The 5,028-nt window shown below is 43.2% G+C and overlaps 1 long non-coding RNA gene across 1 annotated transcript; it reads right to left on the bottom strand.

Annotated features, from left to right (window-relative positions):
• Positions 1–689: 689 nt before the first annotated feature.
• On the bottom strand, positions 690–2,183 carry LOC131276982 (uncharacterized). Its single transcript, XR_009184200.1, has 3 exons — positions 2,097–2,183; positions 1,132–1,219; positions 690–882 (listed from the first exon to the last, which is right to left on the bottom strand). It is a non-coding gene; the product is annotated as an uncharacterized lncRNA (long non-coding RNA).
• Positions 2,184–5,028: the final 2,845 nt, after the last annotated feature.

The following is a 5,028-nucleotide window of genomic DNA, read 5'->3' as shown; positions in this document are numbered from 1 at the left end:
ATCTATTCACTAAAATGAGTAATCAGAGTGGTGACATTTCTAAAATGGGTTTTAAGAGTACACTACAAGCAATTGTGCCTGAACAGATATCTTTGACAACATGGACCAATTCCTAGAAATGCATCTTACCTTCTTTGTAATATTTGCTCTTAAAAATTCACTGCTCTGAAAAAAATACTTTTGGGGCATATGTTTTAAAACATACTTTAGGTAATCATGTATTGTAGTTTTTAAATAACCCCTATTTTTATGTTACCCTTTTTCTTTCCATCTGGCCATTTCGCAACATTCTTAAGGGAGGATGTTGGGTATATGGACCATGACCTAAACCTTCTTTGAAGACATAATGAAAAAAAAGACGCTGAGGAAGAAATGTAAGAAATTACCACTGTACATACAGGACAACAGTTATTACAGTGATGAAAGGGAAAACATTACAAATAAATTATTTTTAATATTTTTCATTTTAATACCCCAATTTTTTTACATTTAGTTTTAGTTTTGCTAAATGATTACACATTTTATTTATGTTTAAACCTATCATTACTACCTCATTTTCCTATTAATCTAATTGGCAATATACTTGGTTTCATTTTTTAAGAAGTTTTGGATCACAGAAGGGTTACAACTATGGCAAGGGAGGAGCACTGGTGTGGGTTGTTCAATGATGCGAGATAAATGACAGGAAGTTCACCTGGGCTTACATATAAGGTGTATTAATATGTTCAAATGTTCATGGGGAATTACCACAGTGGGTAGAGATGCACACGAAAGAATACTGAACTCCCATCCTGGGGATTTCCACCACATTCTCTAATGGAACAGCAACAATCCCCCAAATACAGGGCCAACGACCACTGAAAAAGGATGGTCCCTTTCAAACTGAAAGCAAAGAGAAAATTAAGGAATTTGAAAAAGACTCATCATGATTTCAAATATTATTACACCCCACCCACTTGGTAGGTGCCATGGCAGCCACCAGTAAGAAACTGGGAGAGGATGGTGGCTCGTGAGGCTGATCAGCTTGGGTTTAGGTCTCCTTGCAGTTCTCAGAAATCAAGCTGGTTGCCAAGTGTGGGAGAAGCAGCAGCAGAGGCAGAGGCTCTGCTGCGTCACTCTCCTCTCCCTTACCTTGGACTGGGGAAGGCCAGATGACCCAGGTGGCTGGAGGGGAGTATGCTGCCCCAGAATGGGAATTCTCTACACCAGGATATGGAAGCTGTTCAATGACCAGAAGCACAAAGTTATCATTGCTGGATTGGATAATGCAGAGAAAACTACCATCCTTTATCAATTTTCTATGAATGAAACTGGGCATACTTCCCCTACAAGAGGAAGTGTAGGAAGCAATATAGAAGACATAGTGCATTAGGACCTAAAAAAAGGCTTGTTTGCTGATTTTTACTAATAAACAAGATGTTAAAGAATGTATGACTAAAGCAGAAATCTCCCAGTTTTTGAAACTAACTTCTATTAAGGGTCACTAATGACATATCTAAGCATTGCTGTGCTGTTACTGGCTAGGGATTGTGCCACGGACCTGAATGTATGATGTCAAAATTTGAGATCAGATACACAACCAATCCAATATCCACATAGAAGAGGTGGCATTGGATTGGGAAAAGTGGACATGGTAGCTGATGGGTATGGGGAGAGGCAGGAAGAGATGAGAGGTGGGGGTGTCTTTGGGACATGGAGATGCCCTGGATGGTGCTTCAGGGGCAATCACTGGACATTGTAAATCCTCACAGGGCCCACTGGATGGAATGGAGGAGAGTGTGGGCCATGATGTGGACCATTGACCATGAGGTGCAGAGGTGCCCAGAGATGTACTTACCAAACGCAATGGGTGTGTCATGATGATGGGAACGAGTGTTGCTGGGGGGGGGGGAGAGGTGGGGGGGGGTTGAATGGGACCTCATATATATATTTTTAATGTAATATTATTACAAAGTCAATAAAAAAAAAGATTAGATGATCTCTACCAACCTCTTTTCATAGACTTTACTTGAAGGCTGCAAAAATTAATGGCTTAGATACATTTATAATAAACTCACTGAAACTTTTTCAATACAAAAACAAAGATGAAATCTTACCTTCCAATTTGCTTTCTCCTTAATTCCTTTCAAAGTAAGGTCTTAAAACTGTGACTGACACTTTTCTCATAATGAATCCTCTCAGGACACTGGGTAGCCTGTGGTAAGTATAAGAGAAAGGAAGGCCACTAACTTGAAGAACTTTACTATCAGTAAAAACCTCCCTAATTGCATGTTCTCTTGTTCTAAGTCAAGATACAAATCAGCACACTCAGTTTCCAATATTTTAAAAGTGTGATGTTTCTTACGAAAAGTATTTTTCATAAGGTTGTATATGTATTGCGTATATATCTCAAGTTCAAGTTAATAGCTTTGATTTATGTTCTAAACAAAAGTGATTAAGGAGCACAAGAATTAGTAATATCCTTAGTTGTAACCATATACTGGCATTGGTATTAAGGGTCATTTTGTACTTTTCTCCTTAGGCTCCTGGCATTATACTAACCAATGCCCAAATCACTGAGTTGCTCTTAAAAAAAAAAAAAAAAAAAAAAAGGAAGAAAGAAAAAGGAAAACATCTTGACATTGTGTTAATATTTTAGTGTTGGTCAAATCATGTGGAAATGTACCACAACTGAACAAGTCATATATCAGATTCCTGGCTTCAGTTTTACCACAGGGTAGAATTACACAGCAATAATTATAAAATCATTCCTTGCATAGGTCTGTATGTCACCTATATTACTGAATGACTGAATAAATAAAATAAAGTCACTCATTCATTGTGATTTAAATTATCAAGTATTTTTTTCAACATTAATTGCAAACTGTGGTGTGAAACCTGTCTATTCAAGAAGTAATTATCTGTGTGCATTTCAAGTAAATTTGAGAAGAAAAGTGAAGTACCTTTTCAAAGCAACAACAGTAATTTCTTAAATGGAGTACATTGAGATTTTCAAATTTCTATTAGTTGTCTGTATCTTGTTCTACCACATGAATACACTGTTTGGCAATTTAAAAAACACAGATATTGTTACAGTTACATGCCTACAAAAGATACGCATGTACAAAATGAGATTGTAGGCATACTGATTTCACCTTACCATGGAAATATACAAAATTTAAGTCAGATTTTGTATTTTCTACAGGAGAAATTTACCTTCACTGAATACATATGACTTACAAAACAACAGTTTCTGACGCAGCTCTTAAATAAAGTGATAATTTAAGTCCCGGACATATTTCAATTTAGGTACTTTTCCGCAGTATGCAATAGTAGGTATTGAAAATCACAATTGGGTCTTGAACTTCAAAAACTGAATTCTGTTGATGCATAAATTTTACTTAGTGCAACTTACTACAACTGGAAGGCGAAGTATCTTGTAAAATCTTCATAACAAACAACTAACCAATTTAAAGGGTATAATCCCGGGACATTGACTACATTCTCATGGTGTGCAGGTATCACCTCTAGGTATTTTTTAAACAGTAACAGTCACACTGCAAAAAAAGGACATGTCAGCAAGCTAAACTTGAAGTAATAGAAAATTCTGACTTTTTCATGAGAAATTGTGCAACATGGCAGTTTTGTCCTTGAAAACAAGATAAATTAAAAGTAACATTAATGAACTTAGGGAGCTCATATGGGCCCAGGGGTTGAGCGCCCGCTTCGCCTCCTACATGTGAGGTCCCAGTTCGGTTCCGGTGCCTCCTTAAAACAAAACAAACAAAAAACCACCATTGGGGAACCAGAGTGGCTCAGTGGTGTACTGCCAGCTTCCCACACACAAGGTCCCGAATTCACTCCCCGGTCTTGGTACCTTAAATAAAAAATTTACTCAAAAGTTTGCTTTGATTAAAGTCAGAAATATAAAATTATTATAAATGTTGGTATGTGGGTTACTAACGCTTAAAGGTAATGCTGGGAGCTGCACTGCCCCTACTTGTAAGTCTGTCAACATTTCCTTCAACTCTTGTCAGCGGTGCAGGAACAGTGCGCCCCTCTGTGACCGCCGAGGGCGCTGCGCCCGAGGAGCGCCCCTTCCCTCAGCCCAGGGCTGGGCCACGCCCGCCCCCGACCTCTCCACTGGAAGCTGCAGTACTCTCCTACCCCTTTCAGGGCTGCAGACGTCCTTCCTCTCTGAAGCTCCGTCAGGATTGTCTCCAGCAAGAGTCCTGAACCCGCACAAGCCCGACCGCACGCCCGGCTCGAGCTGGCGGCCTCAGTGAGCGGGGCTCTGGGCGAACACGCCTCCTGAGCGTCCCCTGAGGAGACGATGAACTAACGGGGGCGGCGCAGGAACCCAAGTCCTCGGCTCACGTTAGGGAAGAAAGCGCTGGAAGCACCGCCACGCAGCCCCGCGCCCCCGCGGGAAGAGGGGCTCTCTCCTCACGCCCACCGCCGAGCAGCCCAATCCTGGCAACTCCCGGCCGCGTGGGAACGAGGCCTTTCACCTCCCGGCGCAGGTGTTCCTCCCGCAGGAACGTGGGGGCGTTTCCGGGGTTTCCTCAGGAAAGGCGGCAGCGCGCCCCCTGCAGGCGGGCGGCCACAGCGCAGGAAGCGCCGGCCCAGCTGGGTGGTGAAAACGTGCCCCTCACCTGCTGCCCTGCGCCTTCATCTGTAAGACGGTGTTGGGAGTGTTCAGGGCCAGTCTCCGGAGCCTGGTGACGTGGACTCCTCAGTGCAGTGACCCTGAAGCTTCAGGGGGAAGGGCCGCAGAAGGAGCAGGATCCAGGAGCCTCCAGCCCAAGCCCAGGCACCCGGGTCCACAGCAGTCCTGGATCCAGGCTTTATCCCCGCCCCATGGGGGGTCGCAGGAGAAAGTTCCCGGTGCAGCACAAAGCCTGCATGTGACTTCCCACATCACTCCGCTTAGCAGAGTCCTCCTGCCTCCATGGCACCAACCCCTGGCCTGTCCAGTCAGGAGATGGCCACAGTTTGCTGGTCCAGGAGCTCACTGCCACCTGGAGGCTTGGCAGGCCCAGAACAGTG

The sequence above is a fragment of the Dasypus novemcinctus genome, chromosome 31 (assembly GCF_030445035.2).
Source record: "Dasypus novemcinctus isolate mDasNov1 chromosome 31, mDasNov1.1.hap2, whole genome shotgun sequence".
Classification (NCBI taxonomy): Eukaryota; Metazoa; Chordata; class Mammalia; order Cingulata; family Dasypodidae; genus Dasypus; species Dasypus novemcinctus.
This window is presented reverse-complemented; position numbering and strand designations above follow the sequence as displayed.